This window comes from Prunus avium, chromosome 8, assembly GCF_965620075.1.
Source record: "Prunus avium chromosome 8, drPruAviu1.hap1.1, whole genome shotgun sequence".
NCBI lineage: Eukaryota > Viridiplantae > Streptophyta > Magnoliopsida > Rosales > Rosaceae > Prunus > Prunus avium.
The window spans coordinates 9400218-9427101 of NC_142291.1; the positions used below are offsets into that span (position 1 = coordinate 9400218).

At 44.0% G+C, this 26884-nt stretch overlaps 1 pseudogene; it reads right to left on the reverse strand.

The window, feature by feature from the left end:
* Positions 1–13375: 13375 nt before the first annotated feature.
* LOC148291303 (uncharacterized) lies at positions 13376–17925 on the reverse strand (annotated as a pseudogene).
* Positions 17926–26884: the final 8959 nt, after the last annotated feature.

Here is a 26884-nt window from a genome sequence, read left to right on the forward strand (position 1 = left end):
GTTTCCCTGTTTTGGACAAGAAGTCTACGAAGAAAACCAAAAATAGAAAAAGAAAAAGACTTACTTAATTTCTTTTGTTGCTGGAACTGTTATGATTGGGTATTAACAGTGGTCGGAGTAAGAGAATAGTAAGAGAATAAGAGAAAGTATATAAACAAAGGGAGTTTATTGATTGAAAATTGAAGGAGGAAGTATTGAGATTTTTTCTTCTCTGGTGTTGTTGTTGTACTTCTCTCTTCGGAGCTACAAACTATATACACCATTTTCACCAACTTCTATTCTTTTGCTAAGGATGGCTAAGGATGAGAGAAGAGGAGCCTCTCAATCTTCACATGCTGATGGTGGTTTTCGATGGAGGAAAGAGCTTTACGATTTGCATGTCTTTGATGCTAAAGATAATGGTTTTTTCGTCATTTTGAAAGGTTTTTGGGTGTTTTTGAAAGTTGCTTGTTTCTTTTGGATTTTCACTAAATTCCTAAAAACATAATGGGAAAATACCATCCTCAAGCTACACAATCTACAAATAACATCTATAAATACAAATTTATTGCCTACTTCACACATTTTCACACCTTTTTTGTTTCTCTCTTCTCTCTCCCTCCCCCCCCTTCTCTCTCTCTCTCTCTCTCTCTCTCTCTCTCTCTCTCTCTCTCTCTCTCTCTCATGCTCTCAACCATCTCTCAGTTCTCTCCTCGCTCTCTCTCTCTCCATCGTCACTCCGCGATCACCATCGCTCTCTATCTCAGCTCTCTCTCGGAAAACCCATCTCATCCTCTTCTTCTCTTCTCTCCCATCTCATACTCAAGAACTAACTCACACTTCTCTCTTTCAACCCCAAATTGAAACCACTATCTTTTCCTTCTCCTCTCTCTGTTTATTTCTATTCCAAACCCAAACCTTAAAACTCCCACACGCACTCTTGTTTTGGCCTTCTCTCACATCCTAGCTCCCTCTATCTCTCTCTCTGGCTCTCTCTCTTTCACTTTGCCTCTTTCTCTTTGGTTCTCTGGTATTTTTGCATTATGGTTCTCAATTATTCTTTTGCTTCTGATCTTGGTTCCTTTTAGGAATCTAAGTTTGATGGGTTGGGGTTCCGAAAACTGATAGATCAATGGTGGGTTAGAGTTTCTAAAATTGAGAGAGGTAGAGGTGCAATAGCTATGAAATTATGCTTGATTACGAGTTTTAAAAAATGGATATGCATGCAAGTCATTATTCAAATATGAAGCCTTTTAACTTTGTCGATTTCTTGGCTTGTTTGAAACTTATTGGCAAATCTGCATGTCTCTTCCACTTTGAAATTTGGATTAAATACTTTGGTTGGCACATCCATAGTGAGACTCATGACCTTTGCTCAGAAACATCTTGCTCAGTTTCAACTGGTGATTTCGTGATTGCTCACCTGCAAGATTTACTTGGATATACTCCACATGTAAGTCCTTGCCTAATACACTTGTATCATTTAAGTTTTTCAATGTTTCTTGTGAGTACAATCTCCACAAACTTGAATAAGCTTTTGAGTTTAATTTTTTGTTTCCAAATAATCCAATACGAGTTTTAAGGTGATCTGCCCAAATTTTATGAATACAATGAAGTAGTTTATATTAACTGTTTGATTGCTTTATTAGAAAGGGAATGAAGACAACTAACTGCCTTATTCTAAGTAATAAATTTGGTGCAATTTCATTGTAAATAACCATGGTGCACAATTTATCACTTTATTGAATATGTGTTTGAAAAGTGTTTGCTATTTTCCGGTTGTGATCAAAATTCTTGTTCTTCTTCTAGGCTTCTAGCATTACAATAATCTTTTTCTCTTGGTCTCTGCATGTCCAGCATTACACCTACTTCTTTTTAACCAATTTTAAAAACTTATAATTATATTCTTCAACAAAAAATATTTTCTTGTAGCAATTCTATGAGTTGTAGGTGAACTTATTGCTTGCAGTTAGCTTGTACTTAGTAGCATGTAATAGTCATCTTCTTAAGTTGTCTAAGAAGGGTAACCTTTCTAAAATCCAACTGCTTTGCCTTTTGCTGCTATTTGCACTTTTGATTCTGTATTTGGGCAATTAAATTCAGGTTTTGCTTTCTTATCGTTGATATGTTAATAGAATGTTGCATATGAAATTTGAGATATGAGGTCTGTTGAATCTCAAGCTCTATATATTAGACATTGCTTGGATGCAAAACTTACTAGGACCATCCATCTTGTTTAGCTCCTGATAAAAATTTTGAATGCTAGAATATGCTTTTGGATTATACGTCATTCTGCTTCATAAATCAAATTGTTGTTGTGTTGTGTTTGCCACTGCAATCCATTTGTCACTGTCATTATCTCCTCCGAAATTGAAAACCCAAATTCAAAACAGAAACCAAAATTCATTATCTCCCCCATAATTGCCACTATCATTTCCTCTTTGTTTCCTCTTTGATTCTCGAATTGATTTGAATTCTGTTTTGGTTTTCATTTTGAGTTGTGATTGGTTTATGTTTTGAGTTCTGGTATTGGTTTTTCTTTTCAGGTGTGATATTGGTTCGTTTCTGTTTTGGTATTGTTTTCTCTTTTGAATTTTGGTGTTATGTTTCTGTTTCTGTTTTGGTACTCTCCAAACTCCTGAGGTTTGTAGCTTCTGGATTGATTTTTCATATTTGGGTCTATTTGAGCTGCAATTGATTCTATTATTTCAGCTTGCCATTTTAAATTTGTTATTTGGGCCTTTGAAATTCAATTTTTTTTTTTTATTGCTTGTTTATTGCTTGTCTATTGCCATTTTATTGCTTTGTGGTGGACAATTAACTTCACTCTTAAGTGAACTCTCTTCCCTCTTAATAATTTTATTGTTTTGTGCCATTTTCTTTATTTCTCTTGTTTCTTTTTAGGTAAATGAAAAGAAAATTAGTTTTTTCCCTCCACCACCTCCCTCACTTTCCTGTCTTCAACCCCAACCCTTCTTCCCTCGAAACCCAACTCGACCCCACTTTCTCTATTTAGGTAAACGAAAAGAAAATTGTTGTCATGTAACCTTTTTTTTCAAGTTGGACTATCAAGTTGACTTCATCTTCTTCTCCAGACATGTTTCCAAAACAAGCAAAAGGTACCGAAAATCTAGAGAGAAAGAGAGCCAAAAACCAACCTTTTTGTAACTGGGTCTAAAAGTCTCTCAAGAAAGCCAAGCACAAACACGTGAAAGAAGAAGATGGGTCTTTCGACCTAGGAAAAGAAGATGCAGACTTGGGAATTAGGGATGGAAATTATTAGGAACATACAATTTAAACTCATTAACTGTCAAAAGTTGATCAAAAAGTTGACGAATTACATATTTGAACTCATTTCAGCTTAGATTTTTGTTTCCCTCTTTTCGGCCGGTAGGTCGACGGAAGGAGATTTTGGTCCTTCTTCTCTTAAGATGCGTAGGCGTGCCACCACCAAACCACTTGATGGCTTGGATGGAAAGATTGTGCGAGTGTGTTCGCGCTTCTGACTTCTTGATCAAACGATTGATCGACCAAGCAAGGAACCTCCTCTTGGCCTAGGTTCTTTTTCCTCCTCGAGGTCAAGGATGATTGAGCTTTGTATGACTATTTTTAGGATTTTTGTGATAAGTGTAGTGAATGTAAATGCAATAAAAGAAATGACAGAAATGTAAGTGCGATCAACGAAATGACAGAAATGTAAATGCGATAAAATAGATTAAAGCGATAAAGACTTGTATTAAATTCGAATGTAAAGACAATTGAAATTAAATTGCAAGAAAGTAAGCTTACACTAGGAAAACGAAGAACTTAGATAATCTAAAGAACTTGAAAGATAAAATCCTAGACTATGAATTGAAAAGTACAAGATAGAAAGATAGATTTTGTGTGTTGAGTCGGAGATCCTTCTTCCTTCATCTGATGTTCTATTTATAGAGCTCCTCAACTCATGGGTTTGGCCATTCAACTAACTCTGCCTTGGAAATCTTCCCAATATTAATGCTTTCGGGAGCTCTAGGCACGAACTACCCGATGTCTTGGATCTTCCCAATATTAATGTCTTCCTATCTTTAAACTCCGCCACTTGCAATCTGTTAATTTAATAACAAACTCTTCATCCCGCTCCAGCCGCACCTTTGCAATTTGCATTCATCTCCCTATTACAAATATATATGTAATAGGACAAAACTCCAAGGTTTGCAAAAAAAAACTCTTCGGCCAAACCAATTCCATAAACTCCAAACTTTGGCAACATTCATTCATTCATTCACTTTATATACATATATAAAGCAAAGAACTTTTCAGCCATACTTTGCATGCCAACCAAAGCTTCATCCGAACATTTGCACTCACCTTCCTATTATATATATATATATATTAAGATAAAGTGCTTTTCAACCAAATTGGCAGACCATCCAAATGCCTCCAGCCGATATCTCTCCAGCCAGCTTTTCCTCCAGCCAACTCTTTGGCCAATTCTCTCCCAGCCAACTTTTTGGCCAACTTTCTTCTTCATCCACCTATTATTTTCTTCAGCCCACTCTTCTTCAGCCCACTTTTCTTCAGCCAACTTTTCTTCAGCCAACTCTTCTTCAGCGAACTTTTCTTATTCATCCACCTATTATATATATATAATAGGATAAAATATCTTTCGGCCCAACATCCCAACTTTGAATGCATTCATTCACTTACTTTATATATATATATATATATATATATATATATATATATATATATCTATATTATTATGACATGGAGGGCTTAAAACTTTCCAGCCACCACTCATGCATATCATTTATTTATATATGTTTATATAATAAAATAGGACAAGAAGGGTCTAAACAAAAACCCTCCAACCACACACTTGCAGAAGTATCAACTCTAGAATCTCGGCCGCAAACATACCAAAATTTGGACCCTCCAAACCCCAAGTCTCGGCCGCCAACTTTCAAAAGCCCAGCCACCTTTTAGCCTCCAGCCATATTCTAACAACACCCGGCCGCATTTTACAATAGACCCGGCCGTGCTCTCCCAACCAAAGAGACATCCGGCCGCATTTTTTCCACACCCCGGGCCGCATCTCAAGCCTCTCACCCCGGCCGACTTCTATTCTTTACGCCCAAACAATTCTCTATTTTCAAAAGGTGCCCGGGTTTGGTGAATTCTCACCACCCCCAAACATTGCCCCCCTCGATTTGTTTAGCTCAGAATTGGTGTAGAGGTAAGCAAATTGAAACCCAAGACTATATATCTTTTGTAAGAAGTCCAAATCTTCTATTTCAACACAAGGATTAGCGGCCAAGAAGTCAGCCAAGGCTTGCCCCTTGACGGCCTGCTGAGATATGTGTCGGAAGGTGAATTCTGCCAATGTCATCGTCCATTTTCCAATCCGCCCTCTAATGATTGGCCGAGTGAGCATGTACCTGATCAAATCAGTCTTGGCGATTATATGTACCACGGAAGGCAACATATAGTACCTTAACTTGGTTGTGGTGAAATATAAGGCTAAACAAAGTTTCTCCACCGGTGAATATTTTCTCTCGGTGGCCGTTAGAATTCGGCTTAGGTAGTACACTGCTTGCTCATTTTTCTCATCGTTGTCTTGGGCCAAAAGACTTCCGATGAAATTTTCTGCGGCCGAAATATATAACTTCAAAGGTCGGCCTCGCTTCGGCGGGATTAGCACCGGTGGCTTGGTTAAATACCCTTTTATGGAATCAAATGCCTTTTGGTGAACTTCTTCCCATCGAAATTTCTCCTCATCCTTGAGTTTCAGCAAAGATGAAAAAGGCTCGACCTTCCCAGCGGAATTAGCTATAAACCTCCGGAGGAAGTTTATTTGGCCTAGCAAACTTTGCAATCCTTTCTTGTTTTTCAGGGGCGCCGCCTCAATGATGGCGTTAGCCTTATTTTTATCGATTTCAATCCCCCTTTGATGTACCAAAAATCCTAGGAAATTCCCGGCGGAAACCCCAAAGGCACATTTCTTTGGATTCATCTTCAATTGATGCTTTCGCATTCTCTCGAAGGCTAACCGAAGGTCATCCAAATGACCTGGTCTCGATTCCGACTTCACAACCACATCATCGATATAAACTTCTAAGTTTCGACCGATCATGTCATGGAAGATGGCATTCATCGCCCGTTGATATGTGGCTCCGGCATTCTTTAGGCCGAAAGGCATCACGACATACTCAAAGGTTCCAATGGAACCCGGACATCTAAAGGCTGTCTTGTGAATGTCTTCTTCAGCTATGAAAATTTGATTATAGCCGGAGTGTCCATCCATGAAGGATAGAATTTCATGCTTGGCTGCCCCATCAACTAAGAGGTCCGCCATAGGCATGGGATATTCATCTTTAGGAGTTGCAAGATTAAGGCTATGAAAATCAACACAAATTCTTATTGCTCGCGTTTTCTTTTTTACAGGTACAATATTAGAAAGCCATTCCACATATCTTGCCGGCCTAATAAACTTGGCTTTAACAAGCCTTACAATTTCTTCCTTAACCTGTAACTCTACTTCCGCCGACATTCGGCGAGGTGGCTGCTTGAAGGGCTTGAAATCCTCCGTTGTTGGCAGACGGTGCTCGACCAAGTCACGACTTAGTCCAGGCATCTCAGTGTAATCCCAAGCAAAGCAATCCTTGAACTCCCTTAAAAGCTCTTCCATCCTGGCCCGAAGTTCTGGCTCCAACAGACCACTGATGTAGATTGGCCGACGATTGTCTTCCGTCCCCAAGTTGATTTCCAACAAAGGGTCTTGGACTTCCGCCTTCGAATCATCCATCTGAGTTGGTGCCAACTCCACTTCCTCAATTTCAAGCGCGTCATCTTCAGGGCCTTCGTGGAGGAACTCCACCAAATGAGCGGTGGACCCATGCTCGGCCGCTCTCTCGGCCCAAAAACCATATAGCCGTCTCAAGGTGTCTTCCACCGCGGCTCTATTCTCTTCTTTCATGGTTGTATCAATCATTAAGAGAGAAAAAATCAGACATCGTGGGGCGCTCCCCATCTGCTTGGGCATCGTGTGCCCCCAAGTCTATCAACTTCTTGGCCGAGACTCCCGTAGGTCGGCCGTTCATATCTGACCCTGTAAAATAAAGAGGACCAAGATCATCCTCGTAAAACCTGGCCTCCACCGCGTTGGCTGAAACCATGAAAGGCCGTGAGTCGGCCTGAACCAGTTCCACGCTCCCATCCTCGTGCCAAAACTGTAAAGTCTGATGGAGTGAGGAAGGAACACACATATTTCCATGAATCCAATCTAGCCCTAACAATGCGGTAAAGTGAGCCGTTGTTTCCACCACAAAGAAAGCTGTCGCCCTGACCTTTTCTCCTACTCTGACTTGGAGTGGGATGATTCCTTTTGATATTGTGGTGTCTCCCACAAAGCCACTGACCGTTGTCTCAGTTGGAATTAGTTCTTCTGAGCTTTTCTTCAATTTCCTCATCACTGAAGCTGGGAGGATATTTACCGTGGCTCCCGTATCAACTAGAACTCTGCTCACTGGAACCCCATCAAAGTGAGCATTTACGTATAAAGGTTTAAGGTGGGAAGACATCTTCTTGGTAGGCATTTCAAAGCACACTTTCTCTGGCATTTCCTTCTCCGCACTTGGCATCACAATTTGAGGTTGAGCTACCTCTGCCTTTGGAGTCTCCCGAATTACCTCAATTTCCTTTGGTTCTCCCATCTGAACCATGGACTCGACCCCAAACCTCACCTTGGTCTTATTTGTCTTCAATTCACTTTCCAACTTGGTAATCTCTTCCCTACACTCATTAGCTAGTTGCTCCATAGCTTCTTCTGGGAGGTCTTCAAAATACTCGTCATCACCATACTCTTCATTCTCCCCATAAAGTTCTTCATCATTGGCCAAAGCGCCTCCTAGGTTTTCTGAAGTCTCTTCGATTTCTACGTCGGCCGTTGGTTCGGCCTTTTCTTCCACTACGGATGTTTGGACATCGACCATGACTTGGTCCTCCTCTGCTGTCAGCTTATCTTCTGTCGTCTGGGGCTTTCCTCTGGCATCCTCGACCATTTCATGGTCATTTTCCTTTTTCTCCTCGACCACGGGTGGTGATACCACTTTAATTGGTGTTTGCCTCTTGGAGGTCGAAGGATTGGCTTTAGGCTGATTCTTTTTAAATCTCTCAACTTTTGATGGCCCATCGTTCAACACCTTCATTGGCTTGCTAGATTCCTCCTTAAGATTGTTTGCTTCGAAAGCTCCGGTCAAATGAGCCTCCAACTCCAACATCGGCTCATCTAAGGCTGTCACCACAACTTGACCATTCACCAATTGTCGATGTATTTTCATCCCCTTGGCCGCTGCTGCCTCTAGCGAAGCCACGACGTCAGCTTTGGCGAACTCCAACTCTTCCAGTCGAAGCTTCTCTCGAAGGTCGACCAATCGGTTGAGTTGGGCTTGCCTCTCGTCCGCCCACTCGAACTCTGCTTTACAAGTAGCAGCATATTATCTTTGAGCCCTTCTTGTCTGAGTTTTGCTCAATGGTATCGGAGGCAACTTCGAACCTCTACTCCTATACCATTGTCCTGCCTTTGTGTTTGGCATCTTGAAAGTTGGGACACCACTACCATCAGATGGGCGAGGTCTTGACACATAGGCCACATCTCGATTCTTTCCTTCTCCCACCGAAACCCACATGCTTCTATTTTTATCTTGGCTTGGGTTCAGCGGATCAACATCTTCATACTTGAGTGGCATCTGATGATTTCTTCTCTTAGGCTGATATCGCGGCCTTTCGTACCTATCTTGGTACTCATGTAATGGCCGTTTGTTCGGCCTAGTCTCCATCATGCCCCTTGGGCTATATGGACCGTAATTCCCGGCCGAACTTTTGATCATGTTTTTCCCAGCACTTCTTGGTCTACCTGTCTGGGCTTGATCCTTGATCATCTCCTTAGTCGGTTCCCTAGCTGGCTCCTTGGGTTTTGGTAGAACTACCTCCAATGAGATCTCACATTGACATCGGCTGTATAGCACAATAGCCTTGGGAGGTTCTTCCATAATTGGCATTTTCTCATCTAGAGCCTTTGTCACTTCTAGGTACATCTGGGCCTTACCCTTCGCCTTAGGGTCCATCAGGTTCTCCCTTGCTCTTCTCTCAGCTGCTGCTTTTCCGGAGCCACCCAAGTCTAATCTTGGTCGAGGTTGATCTGGCCTTGGGAAGTTGGCATTCACCATGTTGGCCTGAGCATTTGGGAATGGATTCTGATCAACACCCATTGTAGCTTTCTCTGGAAATTTCAAGATCTTTCGATCAATGAGATCCTGCACGACATTCCGAAAAACAAGGCAATTGTTAGTCGCGTGAGACCATACATTATGCCATTTGCAAAAAGTCTTGTTTCTAAGTTCATTAGCCGATGGAATATCATGACCATTTGGTAATTTTATCATCTTTTCTTTTAAAAGTTGGTCGAAGATTAGTTCGGCCTTCGAAATGTCAAAGGTATAGGACTTGGTTCCGACTCCCTTTTGAGAAGTTCCGCTAAACTTAGAAATCTGGACCGTTGTCGGCCTCTGATCCTTGGAGGCTTTCGACAAAGCCTTGCATACGCGTGGTTCGCTGGCAACAATTTCAGCCAAGTTTATCCCGGCCGATTCTTCTTCCTCTTCTAGGAAGACTTCCACATCTGCCTCCTTCGAGTCCACATTTTCGATATCCACCGCGTGGACAACCATGGTTCTAGATGTGGAAGGTTTTTGTAGATCTCTGTAGAAAGTCGGTCGATTTGTCGGCCGATTCTTTTGTTGTTTCTCCTTTAAAAGAGCTTCATATCGATCCACCCGAAGTAGGAGGTCATAAATATCGCAAAATTCAATACCCTCGAACTTCTTCCGAAGATCGAGCAATAACCCACCTTGAGCCAACTTTGCAATTTCATGGTCAAGCATGTTGACCGTACATCTAGCCCTTGCTTCTCTAAACTTCCCCAAGTATTCTTGGACTAACTCGTTTGGTCCTTGGCGCATATTGGCCAAGTCGGCCATTGACACATTTGGCTCCAGCCGATAAAATTGTTCGAGGAAGATTTGCTCCAAGGTCTGCCAATTTGGAACAGAGTTCTGAGGAAGTTTGACATACCATGAAAAAGCAGTCCTCGTGAGGGTGCTCGAGAATATTCTTAATTTCAAGACCTCACGATGTCCGATTTCGGCACATTGGGCAGTGAATTGACCAATATGCTCCACGGTCGACTGGAGTCCATTTCCTGAAAATAATGCAAAATCCAGAACTTTGAATCCTCGTGGAAATTCCTCTTGATCCAAATGCTCCGGATACCATGGCGGTGGCCAACCATGTTTTACTCCAAGCTTGGAGCCCTTCTTGTTCTTGACTTGGATCTTGCCATTTTGTTGGCAATGGGTTGAAATACTAGGATTACTAGAACTACCCGGATGACTTCTAGCCATCACTTTGGCCGACCCTTCATGCCCCCCAAGTCCATTTGGTCGGCCAATCTTGGCCTTTGGCTGGGGCTCAATAAACTTGACCACTTGCAATTGTGGTATCGCAATGTCGAGTTTTTCTCCTACAATCACGTCTATTACTTTTGCATCTTGAGTCATGCTCCGACCTTCTTCTTCACTAGATCGTAGGCCATTACATCCTAAGATGGTTGCCTTGGGTTGGACCATATTGCACATATCATTGGTGACCACCTTTTGGGTCTCATCCCCTTGGGTGGACTCATTTCCCTCAACCAATGTCAGATTCTCAATAGGAAGGTCGCCTTGAATATTTGATTTTAAAGTCATCTCGCCCACCTCTTTCTCACTCTCACATTCTCTACCAACCTCATTTTTCCCTAGAGGAGTAGGTGGAACGGGTGGTCTAATTGCAACCATATCAGAAATTTCCTCTTGTGATTGAGAAATAAGGTTAGGGTTGAGGGTTTGCCCCTCAGCTCGTTGGCTAAGTCGAGATGAAATCCTATGCAAACCTTGGACGAGAAGGTCGTGGTTGGAAGTTTGTAATTCATCTACAAACTCTTTTAATACAACTTCTATCTTAGATGTCATCTCATTTATATATTCTTCCACCATGTGGGTATGGCCACTAAATGGCATTTCACCCACCTTGGGATTATGTTGGCCACCAAAGCCAATTGGATGCTCTGCTTGGTGGGAATAATAATTAAGTTGATCATAGACATTGGCCGGATTATTTTGGCCATCTGGGTAGGTGTATTGCCCCCATGCCACTTGATTAGTTTGGCCACCAAAGCCATATTGATCATTCGAACTATTTTGGTTTATAAGATTATATCCGCCAATATAGTTGTGCCCACCATATTGGCCACCAAATCCGCCGACATAGTTGTGCCTATCATATTGGCTACCAAATTGACTACTTGAGTCATATTGGTTATTAGGCCCACCTTGATGGGTAAAATTATATTGGCCAGAGTGGTTGTGGCCACCATGTTGGCCGATGGATTGGCTACTCGAGCCATAAGAATTATAGCCGTTGTAGTTCAATGGCTGGTAGGAATGTTGCCATTCCTTTCGGTCGCTCATATAGTTAGTCCCACCGGGTGTGCCAAATTATGTTTCCCTCTTTTCGGCCGGTAGGTCGACGGAAGGAGTTTTTGGTCCTTCTTCTCTTAAGATGCGTAGGCGTGCCACCACCAAACCACTTGATGGCTTGGATGGAAAGATTGTGCGAGTGTGTTCGCGCTTCTGACTTCTTGATCAAACGATTGATTGACCAAGCAAGGAACCTCCTCTTGGCCTAGGTTCTTTTTCCTCCTCGAGGTCAAGGATGATTGAGCTTTGTATGACTATTTTTAGGATTTTTGTGATAAGTGTAGTGAATGTAAATGCAATAAAAGAAATGACAGAAATGTAAGTGCGATCAACGAAATGACAGAAATGTAAATGCGATAAAATAGATTAAAGCGATAAAGACTTGTATTAAATTCGAATGTAAAGACAATTGAAATTAAATTGCAAGAAAGTAAGCTTACACTAGGAAAACGAAGAACTTAGATAATCTAAAGAACTTGAAAGATAAAATCCTAGACTATGAATTGAAAAGTACAAGATAGAAAGATAGATTTTGTGTGTTGAGTCGGAGATCCTTCTTCCTTCATCTGATGTTCTATTTATAGAGCTCCTCAGCTCATGGGTTTGGCCATTCAACTAACTCTGCCTTGGAAATCTTCCCAATATTAATGCTTTCGGGAGCTCTAGGCACGAACTGCCTGATGTCTTGGATCTTCCCAATATTAATGTCTTCCTGTCTTTAAACTCCGCCACTTGCAATCTGTTAATTTAATAACAAACTCTTCAGCCCGCTCCAGCCGCACCTTTGCAATGTAATAACAAACTCTTCAGCCCGCTCCAGCCGCACCTTTGCAATTTGCATTCATCTCCCTATTACAAATATATATGTAATAGGACAAAACTCCAAGGTTTGCAAAAAAAACTCTTCGGCCAAACCAATTCCATAAACTCCAAACTTTGGCAACATTCATTCATTCATTCACTTTATATACATATATAAAGCAAAGAAATTTTCAGCCATACTTTGCATGCCAACCAAAGCTTCATCCGAACATTTGCACTCACCTTCCTATTATATATATATATATATACCCTATATATATATATATTAAGATAAAGTGCTTTTCAACCAAATTGGCAGACCATCCAAATGCCTCCAGCCGATATCTCTCCAGCCAACTTTTCCTCCAGCCAACTCTTTGGCCAATTCTCTCCCAGCCAACTTTTTGGCCAACTTTCTTCTTCATCCACCTATTATTTTCTTCAGCCCACTCTTCTTCAGCCAACTTTTCTTCGGCCAACTCTTCTTCAGCGAACTTTTCTTATTCATCCACCTATTATATATATATAATAGGATAAAATATCTTTCGGCCCAACATCCCAACTTTGAATGCATTCATTCACTTACTTTATATATATATATATATATATCTATATTATTATGACATGGAGGGCTTAAAACTTTCCAGCCACCACTCATGCATATCATTTATTTATATATGTTTATATAATAAAATAGGACAAGAAGGGTCTAAACAAAAACCCTCCAACCACACACTTGCAGAAGTATCAACTCTAGAATCTCGGCCGCAAACATACCAAAATTTGGACCCTCCAAACCCCAAGTCTCGGCCGCCAACTTTCAAAAGCCCAGCCACCTTTTAGCCTCCAGCCATATTCTAACAACACCCGGCCGCATTTTACAATAGACCCGGCCGTGCTCTCCCAACCAAAGAGACATCCGGCCGCATTTTTTCCACACCCCGGGCCGCATCTCAAGCCTCTCACCCCGGCCGACTTCTATTCTTTACGCCCAAACAATTCTCTATTTTCAAAAGGTGCCCGGGTTTGGTGAATTCTCACCACCCCCAAACAATTTTGAAAGACATTTGAAGAGGCTTTGCAATAGGGCTAGCAGGTGCACTTCTAACAACATTCTTCACATCATACTTTACAATGAGAAAGCAAAGATTACGGGCAATGAGCATAGTTGGGTAGACAAACACAGCTTTTGTAGGATCTATGTTCACAGGCTTTCCAAGGATCCCTTATTTGATGAGGTCCAAAAGCATTAGAAGTGTCCCAAACATGCTCATCCTCCCTTGTTTTAGAAGACCAACGAGGGCTCCAACCACAGCAAAGTAGCATCCCACTAGAAATTGGTGAAGTAATCAAAGAAACAGAGATGAGATTATTGCTTCATTTTGTCAGAAGTGAAAGCCTAATGGCTTGCTAGTACTTATATTAAACTCTAGGACACATCTACTGCTCATTCAAGGTAAAGCATGGAGAAGATGAAATTGAAGGTACTTTAGGGATCCTACGCATTAAACATCCACTTAAGAGAGAGTTCAATCCCTAGACAACATTGAAGTGAGTAAAAAATAATTACTCAATCATCTGATTTTGCTAAATTAAAACAGCTTCCTCTCACAACCATTAACTATTTACAATTGTTTGTGCCTAGAAATCTCGGCCTATGAGGCCGACCGAAGAAGCAACCTATTGGCCGAAGCGCCTACCTAGAAGAAAAAGGGGCCGAGTGCGTCAAGTTGTGGTTCGTTTCTCTCGTAGGATAAAGGTTGAGCCGTGAAGGCAAAACCGTCACGGCCACGGCCACGGTGAACATAAACGAAGAAATTAATGTGCTCACAAGTACACAGCCAAAGCGGAAAAGATCAAGTGGCGTCGCCACGTGGCATCAAGGCCCCACACTTCATTTAATGAAGTAATGCCTTTGATTGCAACAGAGGGCCCACGGTCCGCGTGAGAGCATTTTATGCACAAGAGAAGAGAGGAAGTGATTGAAGTCAGGATATGGCGAGTAAAATCAGGGTGATTAGGTGTAAAAATCTCACAACTTGTAAGATTGAGTCACCAACCACCAGACCATGGCATTAAATGCTCCTCTAAGGCCCAAGACGCAGAGCCCACCATCAAGGCGGCGGCCGGGATTTATGGGGGTCACACCACCATACTTCACGTCCCCAAACGTCAGTTTGACTACCCACTATCTCTGATCAGCCTCATCATGCAGATTTTCAGCCTGATTGTCTTCTCAGCACCTCCCCTATAAATACCGGGCTCCAACTACGTTTAAAGGGTTCAAACACCAAACACAAGCCTCCCACGGAGCAGACTATATTTTCCTGTCATTTATCTTCTTGTAATGCATTTTCAATACTTTTACTAGCTTTCTTAGGAGTAGTGACGATTTATAGGAAAATCCATTTATCAATATATCATACGACCCTTGGTTTTCAAGGCGCTGGAGCGCCATCCTTGTTATCTTTCCGTTCATCTCATATATCATACGGTCGTCGCAATCCAGTGAGGCGCCAGAGCACCACCTAAAAATCCCCCACTAACAACCACCATTAACGGCCTTGTAGCTTAGGCCGTGAACCTGACGGCCAAGATTAGTTCCTCTTTCGGCCACAATCGCTCTGATTAGAAGTTAAACTCAAACAAGCGCGCAACTCATCTTCCCATTCACCCCATCATCCTCGAATGCACGGTAGACCGTGCTGGCACGCCTGCGCACAAATGCACCGCACCAAAGGACAACCCGTGTTGACGCAGATCCCCTCGGCCTAGAGCACTAGGCCGTGAGATTCGCGTTGGTCAACACTTTTGGCACACCCAGTGGGACTTATGTAAAAACCTTATGGTGGAAACTAGGTCACAAGCGAAGCTCAAGAACAAGAGAATCGAGATGACTTCTAAAACTCCAGAATCGACCTCCCCGATAACGACAGCCGAGACCGACCAAACAGTCAGCATCTCGGCCAGCGTTCCAATGATGATGGCCCGCGTGGCTGAATTCATGCAAGAGGGATCTCAGATGGAAGATCTGATGGCTAGGCAGGCCTACAGGATAGAGACGTCCTTCATGGCCGCAATGGACAAAATCTCGTTAGACCTACGCACGTTCTTTCAAGAGAGAATGCCGATCACTTCACCCGTGACACCCCCCAGAGCCGGGCATAGAGGCTAAGACTACTAGAGGGTTGAGCCCTACAGGGAATGCAGCAGCCTCGGCTCGGCTAACCGCATGCAGGCGTCAAGCTATGGTTAGCATTTCCAGCCGCCGACGAATAGCTGGGGGCAGCCCCAGCAGACGTGGGCAAGTCCTGGCCTGACCTATCTAACGGAGACACTGCACGGCCAACTTCAAACAGCTGTACTGTTAGGGCAGAATAATCCCACGCATTCCACTGTCCAGCAACTCGGCCTTATCCATACTCTGGTCGTCCAAACGCAGGCTGGCCCAAGTAACGCAGCTGCGGCGCCATTACAACAGTACGGCCAGAATGGTTTGACCGTCGCGCAGCCATTGCAGGCGCCGATCTTTCCGTTCGTTTCTCCGTTTCAGAGCGGCCTGATCGCCCCAACGGCGGCCCAAACGCATGCGGTCTCTCAACTTCAGAGTGGCCAGGTTCGTCAGGGTCAAACAGCCACACCTATACGGCAGACGGACCGAACGAACCTCGACCAAACCAACAACGCTTACCAAGTGTAATTCGGCTCAGTTAACACGGCTGAACCTCTCGCTCAAGTGGCCCAACAACAATTCGCAGCCCAGCAAGAGCCACCCTCTTAAGGGCTTCAGGTCGAAGATATTCGGCGGATGATCGAGGACGGGCTGGCTCAAAGACGGCCGGAGGCACCAAGATATACCAAGCCTTACCCACTAGAGATTGACCGTACCCCTCCTCCCCGGGATTATCAGTTGCCTGAATTCATGTTGTTTTCCGGGGATGGGTAGACCTCCTCCATCGAACACATAGGCCGTTTCACGGCCCAGTGTGGAGAGGCCGACTCGGACGCCCAGAAGCTCCGATTGTTTGTTCACTCTTTGACCGGTGCGGCATTCTCATGGTTTATAAACCTTCCACCGAATTCGGTAAGGGATAGGTCTGACATGGAGAGGATATTCCATGAACACTTCTACCAGACCAACCGGGAGATAACTGTCGCCGAACTGGCGAGGATGAGCCAGGCGTTAGACGAGTCGCCTCGTGATTACCTACAACGGTTTAAGACATGCAGGAATTGGAGCCGAACTAACCTACCAGAGAGGGAATTCGTCAAAATGGCCGAAGAAGGGTTGGAATTCAAGTACAGAAAAAAGTTCCAGGGGATCAAATTCCGTGACATGCATGACCTGATCAACAAGGTGGATAGATACGCATCCCTATTGAAGGAGGAAATGCAGAAGAAGATGGCTACAAAGGGGACTTATTACAAGAATCCCATCAGCAGCTACGACGAAGAGGACAGCCCCACCGAGGCCGAGAACGGTGAGATTGAGGTGAGCTCGGCCGAAGTCAGCATAGACAAACCATTCATCTGTAAGGAGCTTGTCAAGGCCGACAACAGCTGAACGAAGATTCCCGACGCTAAGTTTGCGGCTCGAGAAACGAAGGCCTACACCTTTGATTTGACAAGGGCCGAGGCTATCTTCGATCTATTATTGACCGAAAAGAAGGTCAAATTGTCTTTCGGTCATAAAATTCCAAAGGCCGAAGAGCTCAAAGGAAAGACGTTCTGCAAATACCACAGCTCTTGGTCTCATAGCACTAACAACTGTATCGTCATGCGGGACGTTATTCAGAAGCTGATAGACAAAAAGAAACTCCAATTCTCGGAGAAGACTGCCATGAAGGTTGACACCGAGTCGTTCCCTCCACCCATCATAAACATGGTCAACGCCCAGTTCCGGGCTGAATATAGGGAAGTCCATCGACCTATTAAGGCCACGGCAGGAAGCTCGACGTCAACACTAAAGCCGACAAGAGGAAAGGAGGCGTTGCCCGAACCAGAGTTGGTGTTTTGCGACCGATGCAAGAATGAGATCGGTCAACCTAGGCCACAAGAGAACAAAAGGAAGGCCGTTGAGTCCTCTCGGTCGACCGCGAAGAAGTTCGCCGACCAGGCCGTGAGATTCACGTTGGCAACAACAATCCAATTGGACAACAAAAATTATGCTTCCTAAAGTAGTCATCACTCACAGGTTGGAAATTGAGTGAAAAATCATAGAAATAGAAAATATTTAGTAAGAGAGGAATACCAAATAAACAAGAAATTGTAGGCTTCCTCCAGATAAAATTGAATATCCTTTAAAACAATAGAAAAAGGAAAGTATTTGTTGAGAAATAGAACCTCTAAGCACTGGAGCTCAGTAATTGTAGGGGCTTCCTTTGCATTGGTCTCAGTAATTGCAGGGGCTTCCTTTGCATTGGTCAAGTTATAGATGTCTAATACGTTATTTTAGCTTGGAACAATCATGTTCCTTACAAGTTCATTTGCCACAGCTCCCGGGAAGAGAAGGGTTTTTACAATAGTAACACGAAAGATAACTTGCAATCAATTGGGAAGAAGTGACATGCAATGGTGTCGTACACATGCCAGATCTGCATGGAACTCTGTAACAATGAAGAAAAAAGAAGAAATAGAAGAAACATTAAGCCAAATACATGAGAGAGTTTTACATTTACCTTTTCCTTAATATATATTTTCACAAAACACAACCACTAACAGATATATAACATGAATATTAAATATGAGCTCATTCACCAGAAAAATACCAACTACATCTAACTTAAGAAGCTACTGCTGCAAATAATGAGCAATTGAGAAAGGCACATCCATGTCAATCCTTGGTAATAGACCTTACTTTGAAGGAATATCAAAGTTTTTCCTCAAAGGTTTATCATGAGTTTTGTGTTACACATAGATTTCAGGAAATGGACAAGAACCAATGAAACAAGCCATCATGTCATAAGGCTCCACAAGAATGTCCTTACAAAATACTAATTCTTGGGGTCTAATAATAACAAGCATAAGTGAAACTTATTTGCTAGTTCTCCTCAAAAGTCATGATCCAAAATCCACTAGCTGACTAGTCTCTCCAATCTACCAAAATATTTCATTCATTGATAGAATCTAAGATATTTGATAAAACAAACCAAAAAACATGAACCTCTCAGAGGCACATATTTCATTCATTGATAGAATAGAAGATATTTAATAAGCCTACTTTGACAGGACCCTCCTCGGATTCCCCCTCGAAGTCCTTAACGAACCCTGCTTCCCATTTGTTTATGCCTGATAAATCACGGCCATAAGCTGGCCGAAGGAGCCCCTTCTCTCGGCCCTGGCATTTGTTCGTAAAAACTGAAACGCAGCGTTTCGCCAGGGTACTTCGCCTTCCTAAAGACAAAAGAAGAAATGCTAAGGCATGATCATCTCGGCCTCAAGCGCAGGCCGAGGACGAGGCCGAACAAAATCGCGGCCGGAAATATTAAAGTCAGATCATCACGTGATAGCAGGGACCCAGGCTTCATTTAATGAAGTAGTGCCTGTTTAATGCAGCAAACCCACTGGCCACAAAGAAGCATTTAATGCATGAGGGAAGGTGGGAAGTGACTGAAGTCAGGATTTGGTGATGAGGATCAGAGTGATTAGACGTGGACATTCTCACAAGAATTCTGACAGCCTGAGATATTGGTTCACCAGCTATCCAGGCCATAAATGCGTCTCCACGGCCAGAAGCTTAGAACCTACGATCAAGAGCGGCGGCCGAGATTCACCGGGATTTCTGGGGTCACACCACCATACTTCACGATCCCAAATGTCGATTGGATTGCCCACTTGCTCCAATCCAGCTCCACCATGCGGATTTTTAGCCTCGATTACTCCTCCAGAGACTCTTCCTATAAATACAAGACTCGAGCTACATTCAAAGGGTTCAACACCAAAACAAAGCCTCCCACGGAGCAACTTATTTTTTCCTGTAATGCACTTTCAATATCTTTACTTGCTTTCCTAGGAGTAGTGTTAGATTGTAAGGAAAATCCATTCATCAATATATCATACGACCCTTGATTTTCAAGGCGCCGGAGCACCATCCTTGTTGTTCGTTCACTCACCCCATATATCACACGACCGTCGCTCCCTGAGCAGCGCGCCGGAGCACCGCCCAAAACCCACCACCAACACCATCACTCAACAGCCTTGTAGTTCAGGCCGTGAACCTAACAGCCGAGACCAGTTCCTCTCTCGGCTACAATCGTTTGATTAGGAAGACAGTTCAAACAGGCGCACCACTTATCCATCCAACACTCATCAACACATCGACGCACGGTAGACCGTGCTGGCACGCCCACGCACAACCGCACCACACCCAAAAGCAGGAAACCGCGTGTTAAAGCACATCCCCTCGGCCCGGAACTCCATGCCGTGAGATTTGCGAGGCAGACACTTTTGGCCGAGCAAGGCAGACTCAGAACTGCGTACCAGTTCTCTCGGCTAAGCCGTAGAAGAATTTGTAGCAGAAGGCCGTGGCGTTATGCTTCTTGGGGGCTCGAGCAAATGCGTTGGCCAGCGGCTCGTTGTCTCGGGGAGCGTCCACCCCCCTCAGCTCTGGGAAGTAGGCCTGCAGCCAGAACTAGAAGGCCCACAGTGGACCACCGTGCTTCGGCTTTGTTTGTGCCTGATAAATCACGGCCATGAGCTGGCCGAAGGAGCCCTTTCTCTCGGCCCTGGCACTTGTTCGCAGAAGCTGAAATGCAGCGTTTCGCCAGGCTATTTCGCCTTCCTAAAAATAAAAGAGGAAACGCTAAGGCATGATCATCTCGGCCTCAAGCGTAGGCCGAGGCCGAGGCCGAACAAAATTGCGCCCAAGACATTAAAGGCAAATCCTCACGTGACAGCAGGGTCCCAGGCTTCATTTAATGAAGTAGTGCCTGTTTAATGCAGCAAACCCATTGGCCACAAAGAAGCATTTAATGCATGAGGGAAGGTGGGAAGTGACTGAAGTCAGGATTTGGTGATGAGGATCAGAGTGATTAGACGTGGACATTCTCACAAGAATTCTGACAGCCTGAGATATTGGTTCACCAGCTATCCAGGCCATAAATGCGTCTCCACGGCCAGAGGTTCAGAATCCACGATCGAGAGCGGCGGCCGAGATTCACCGGGATTTCTGGGGTCACACCACCATACTTCACGATCCCAAATGTCGATTGGACTGCCCACTTGCGCTAATCAGACTCCACTATACGTAAATTCAGCCTCGATTACTCATCCAGGGACTCTTCCTATAAATACAAGACTCGAGCTACATTCAAAAGGTTCAACACCAAAACAAAGCCTCCCACGGAGCAACTTATTTTTTCCTGTAATGCACTTTCAATATCTTTACTTGCTTTCCTAGGAGTAGTGGTAGATTGTAAGGAAAATGCATTCATCAATATATCATACGACCCTTGATTTTGAAGGGGCCGGAGCACCATCCTTGTTGTTCGCTCACTCACCCCATATATCATACGACCGTCGCTCCCTAAGCAGCGCGCCGGAGCACCGCCCAAAACCCACCACCAACACCATCACTCGACGGCCTTGTAGTTCAGGCCGTGAACCTAACAGCCGAGACCAGTTCCTCTCTCGGCTACAATCATTTGACTAGGAAGACAGTTCAAACAGGCGCACCACTTATCCATCCAACACTCATCAACACGTAAACGCACGGTAGACCGTGCTGGCACGCCCGCGCACAACCGCACCGCACCCAAAGCAGGAAACCCCGTGTTAACGCACATCCCCTCGGCCCGGAACTCCAGGCCGTGAGATTTGCGCGACAGACAGGCTTCATCCCATCAGTAACAATGTCATGAAGCGTGCGGTAGATGTGGCCGAGTAAGAACGGGCCGAGTGCTAACCTACCACCCTGCGCTAGGTAATCGGCCAAGTGGGCGAACTCCAGGGTAACCTTGTTCGCCTGGGTGCAAAACACGAACTTGCACAACCAGTACAGCAAGAACACGGCGTGTTCAACCTCGCCGAGAGGGGGAATGGCGTTGTCTTCAGCGCTGTCTTCTACGCCGAAGTTGCCGTAGAAACTGGAGTAGTTGAGCATGTTCTTCGCCTTGCTCCTAGCAACTCTCGCAAGAGTAGGCCACGTAGCCTTAAAGCTCCCTTCCACCTCGGGAGCAACAAGGGCAGCGTTTACTTCCACGCCGAGGGGGGACAGGCCGAAAAGGGCGGCCATGTCTAGAACGGTCGGCGTCATCATACCGAACCGAAAGTTCATGGTGTTGGTGTCCGACGACCAGAAGCACAGGGCTGCGGCCAAGAGCGACCGATCCATGACGAGCGGCCGATCGAATAACTTGATCAAGTGGTAGATGCCTTGATCTTTCCATTGCTGACCGAAGAAATGCTCCATCCTCGGCAGCCATTTTTCCCAGTCTGGGGTCACGGTTGGCCACTGTTGCTGCGGCCTGAGGACATTCCAGTCCTGGAAGTCTCCCCCGTCTAAAGCCGAAAGATCCACTAGATTGTTCTTCAGATGGGCCACAAGCCTCTCTGGCATTCCGCCATTAATGGAGGGGCCGAGAACGCAGGAATCAGTGGAGGCACCATCGTCATCAACCCAGGGCGTGATGATGTCAGGGAGGATCGAGCCCTGAATATCTCGGCAAATAGCCTCGAATTCAGTTTGGAAGGTTTGGGGCCAAACTTCAACAGATGTGGGGTATTGGAGGCCATTAGAGCAGGCTTAAGATGAGTGTTTAAAGGGGAAATGCGAAAAAAGGGTAATGAACGCAAGGAACACTGGAGGAAAAGCTTAAAAGAAAAGGAATAAGGTCTGTAGGTTCTGGAAAATCGCGAGCTCACGAGGGATTCTCTGGTAACCTTGGAGGTGCGAAAGTTTGATGGGTTTTGAAGGTTGGAGAAATGGGTTTTTTGACAAAGCTTGGGCGTCTGAGGATTCTGAAAGCGTCTGAGGATTCTGAAAGCGTAAGGAGAAAGCAAGGAAGTCTGGGTTTTTATATTGGCGCTAGAATTCAAAACGAAAGGGTGTGTCTCTCTTGAGAGACATAACGTTCTGTCAGCACGCTCAACAGGCGCAACGACGTGTCAAAAGCCCAGAGGCCGTCGCTTCCTCTGACAAAGCGAAGCGACACCCTAGGCAATGATGGCCTACACGACGTGCTTGAGGCATTAAATGCGCCGACTGGCCTACGCATTTAATGCCCCAGTTGTCAATCACTTCAGAAAGGAATGCAAAGGGTCCATCCCTTGGAATCCATTCGGCCCCTATCCATGCCGAGGCCGAAGAATCCAGGGATGTGGGGGCAATGTTTGTGCCTGATAAATCATGGCCATAAGCTGGCCGAAGGAGCCCCTTCTCTCGGCCCTGGCACTTGTTCGTAAAAACTGAAACGCATCGTTTCACCAGGGTACTTCGCCTTCCTAAAGACAAAAGAAGAAATGCTAAGGCATGATCATCTCGGCCTCAAGCGCAGGCCGAGGACGAGGCCGAATAAAATCGCGGCCGGAAATATTAAAGTCAGATCATCACGTGATAGCAGGGACCCAGGCTTCATTTAATGAAGTAGTGCTTGTTTAATGCAGCAAACCCACTAGCCACAAAGAAGCATTTAATGCATGAGGGAAGGTGGGAAGTGACTGAAGTCAGGATTTGGTGATGAGGATCAGAGTGATTAGACGTGGACATTCTCACAAGAATTCTGACAGCCTGAGATATTGGTTCACCAGCTATCCAGGCCATAAATGCGTCTCCACGGCCAGAAGCTCAGAACCCACGATCAAGAGCGGCGGCCGAGATTCACCGGGATTTCTGGGGTCACACCACCATACTTCACGATCCCAAATGTCGATTGGATTGCCCACTTGCTCCAATCCAGCTCCACCATGCGGATTTTTAGCCTCGATTACTCCTCCAGAGACTCTTCCTATAAATACAAGACTCGAGCTACATTCAAAGGGTTCAACACCAAAACAAAGCCTCCCACGGAGCAACTTATTTTTTCCTGTAATGCACTTTCAATATCTTTACTTGCTTTCCTAGGAGTAGTGTTAGATTGTAAGGAAAATCCATTCATCAATATATCATACGACCCTTGATTTTCAAGGCGCCGGAGCACCATCCTTGTTGTTCGTTCACTCACCCCATATATCACACGACTGTCGCTCCCTGAGCAGCACGCCGGAGCACCGCCCAAAACCCACCACCAACACCATCACTCAACGTCCTTGTAGTTCAGGCCGTGAACCTAACAGCCGAGACCAGTTCCTCTCTCGGCTACAATCGTTTGATTAGGAAGACAGTTCAAACAGGCGCACCACTTATCCATCCAACACTCATCAACACATCGACGCCCAGTAGACCGTGCTGGCACGCCCGAGCACAACCGCACCGCACCCAAAAGCAGGAAACCGCGTGTTAACGCACATCCCCTCGGCCCGGAACTCCAAGCCGTGAGATTTGCGCGGCAGACACTATTCGACATCTAACCTATGACGCACCCATTTTACTGAAGAGCCCTTTAACCCTAATTGAAACAGATAGATGATTCGACTTCTACATAAATTTCGGCAAAGTCTCCTCTGTAACTGGGACATTTCCCAATTTACAGTAATTGCAAACAAGCACTAGAACAAACCCAACTCCCAGCATGCACAAGGTAAAGGCACGCACAACAACTAAGACTACTCAAATGGGCTTCACGCCCTCTACCCAAATTCGAAACGAGTAAGCAAAGCAACTAAGGATTTAGTTTACAACTTGGGGAAAAGTAAAAGGTAGAGAAAGATAAAGGATGAATTCCTACAGTGCGGACAACGGCGATGCCTCGACGTGATAGTTGCAACCTCGGATATCTAGAACCTAAGGTTCGTAAAATAGAAAATGTGAGTGGACAAAAAGAAAGTTTGAACATAATTATAATCGAACATACTAACCCCACTATTTTATGAAAATGATGTAAAACCATGCAATGAAATCCATTATTATAGTGTACTTGAATTTGAAATCATTGTAATCTCATAAACCAGATATAGCATATAATACAATAATCAAACTTGACCTTTTTCCCTTTAACCGACCCCTTTTCTAAGACATAAGCTTGTAAAAACACAATATGCAAGGAAAGATCCTTATAAATATATAAGTATAAAAATATATATGTATCTATATACATATGCATACATACTCACTACACCATTATTAAGTACCGGGGAAACAATCCAATTGGGGGATTGTTTGACTAGACCACAGCGTAGCATCACATTACCCCGTGACTAAGGTTGAGCCGTCCAACCAGGGGACTATTGCTCCGCAGCACACACGCCTGCAACACAATGCACATGTAGTTGAAACAAGTCCTATGCACACACACTGCCTGCTAAGGGCCTACAGCACACCCCACCAAGAGTGCCCAGGTTCCGACTTATCTAAACATCCACTGTATCCAAGTATCAGTATCCAAGAGGAGGTACATATCATGGTGCAATCCATACTCCAATATACCATATTCAATTTATCAACTCCATTACTATAAACATATCCGAATTCCAAATATTCAAATGTACCCAAGATACATAGACATCCGGACAATAATAGCGTCCATAACTCAATATCCAAATATTTATTCATAGTATAGATATCAAACTCTCAAAAGCATATATTTCATAACCCAAAATATTCATAAACTTCAAATATCAATATAACATCCGATAACCCATAATTAAAACTAACTTCATAGTCTCAATAGTCAAAATAATCCAATTTATATATATGCATGACAACCCACTCATTGAAAATAATGATCATTTAAAACAACGTCCACTCACAAAAAGTCCAAAGCTACTTGACCTTGCGAGGATCCCGCCGGTTGAGTACGTGGAGCCTAGGTACCAATTTAGAAGGGCATGAGGACTTAATCAATAAAAGTATCCAACCAAGAACTTTAACCCAAAATCCTAATTCCTAGGGCTCGAAGTGTGTGCATGACTTTCATTGAGTTCCTAAGGCCAATCTAGTTCCTTTTGAAAGATGAGACGACCTCGAAAGACTCGCAGTCAACCGAGTGGTCAAACTCTCCATATTGGTCAACTGGGCCCTAGGAACTCCATGAAAGTCATGATTTTTTATGGTTTTCATAAAACAATTATGGGTGTTATTTTATTATATATATTTATGTTATTTGGAAACCTATTTTTGGAAATTGAAATCATGGATTGCACCATTACATGTACCTCCTCTTGGATATGATGGATACTTGGATACATTCGACACGCGGTAACTCTTCGAAGGTGTGTCGGGACCCCAGCACCCATGACGGGGTGTACCGTAGAGCCTTTGACGGGTTTGTCTGCGCATGTAAGACTTATTTCAGCCCCATGTATATTGAGAATTCTATCGTGCATGTCTGGGGAGCAATAGTCCCCTAGTTGGATTGCTCATCCCTAGTCACATGAGTATGGAGGATGTTGCTGTTGGAAATATGCCATAGAAGCCAATCATATGATGTAATCTTTTAAGGATATTTCATGTATTAGACTTAGGTTTAATCCTCTTAAAGGGCAAGTTTATTGTTTATTAGTAAATGTCTCATTAACAGGTACACATGCTTAAACAATTAGTCCAAGGGATGTGAGATAGAGAGAAAGTAATAATCTAAGGAAGTTAGATTCAGGAGACCTTTCCTCTATTATCCTCATACCCTAACCGGTACATGCTTCTCGATTGGGAGGATGACTAGTCTCAAGTCATTGATGTGGGGATACTAAGACAAGTATGTAGGTGCTCAATAGAGAATGAGTTCACTGAACGCGATCAAACGAGAGTTTCTTGTATGGAAATCTTACTAATATGTCAAACAAGAAACTCCAAGTTTCAATAATGCAAATTAGTTGATCAGTTCATAATTGTATATCATTTTGTACCCCTCTAGCTTATGATTTGGTTATGTTATTGAGTTAAACTTGTGCTTTTAATCCCTTTTCTGTTTATCATTCAGTTCATTGGGCCTTAGGTAGCAATGGTGGCTTTGGATAGGAAAAGATGCAAAATGGTGCAAAAACAAGCAGACTGAGTTAGCAATTTGTTTCGGCCTTAACTTCCTCCTCCCAACTTGTATTGGCCCAATTAATATGTGGTTGGAAAGAGGAGATTCTGAACTGCAAGATGGACTGCTCAAACGTATCAATTGATGAAGCCAAGCCCAATTCGTGAGCCCATCAAAATGCACACCATGCTCAGGATTGCAGCTGCCAGCTGTTGAGCCTTGTCACCTCCTTTAAGCCATGTGCCTCACCCCAGCAACCAAAAGAAAACTACATGGGTTGGCAGCAAAAGGCAGCCACAATTGAACACCTTTGAAAACCCATGTGAAGAAAGCTTGAGGTGCAGCAGCAAAAGAAGTATGGGATGGAATTGATTCCAACCACACTAACATAGATAAGATGAAGTGAGAGTTATAGATTGTATTAAAAGAGGAATGATGGTGTTGGAATTCATCATGATGTTCCTCCCTCTTAGCCCTATAAATAGA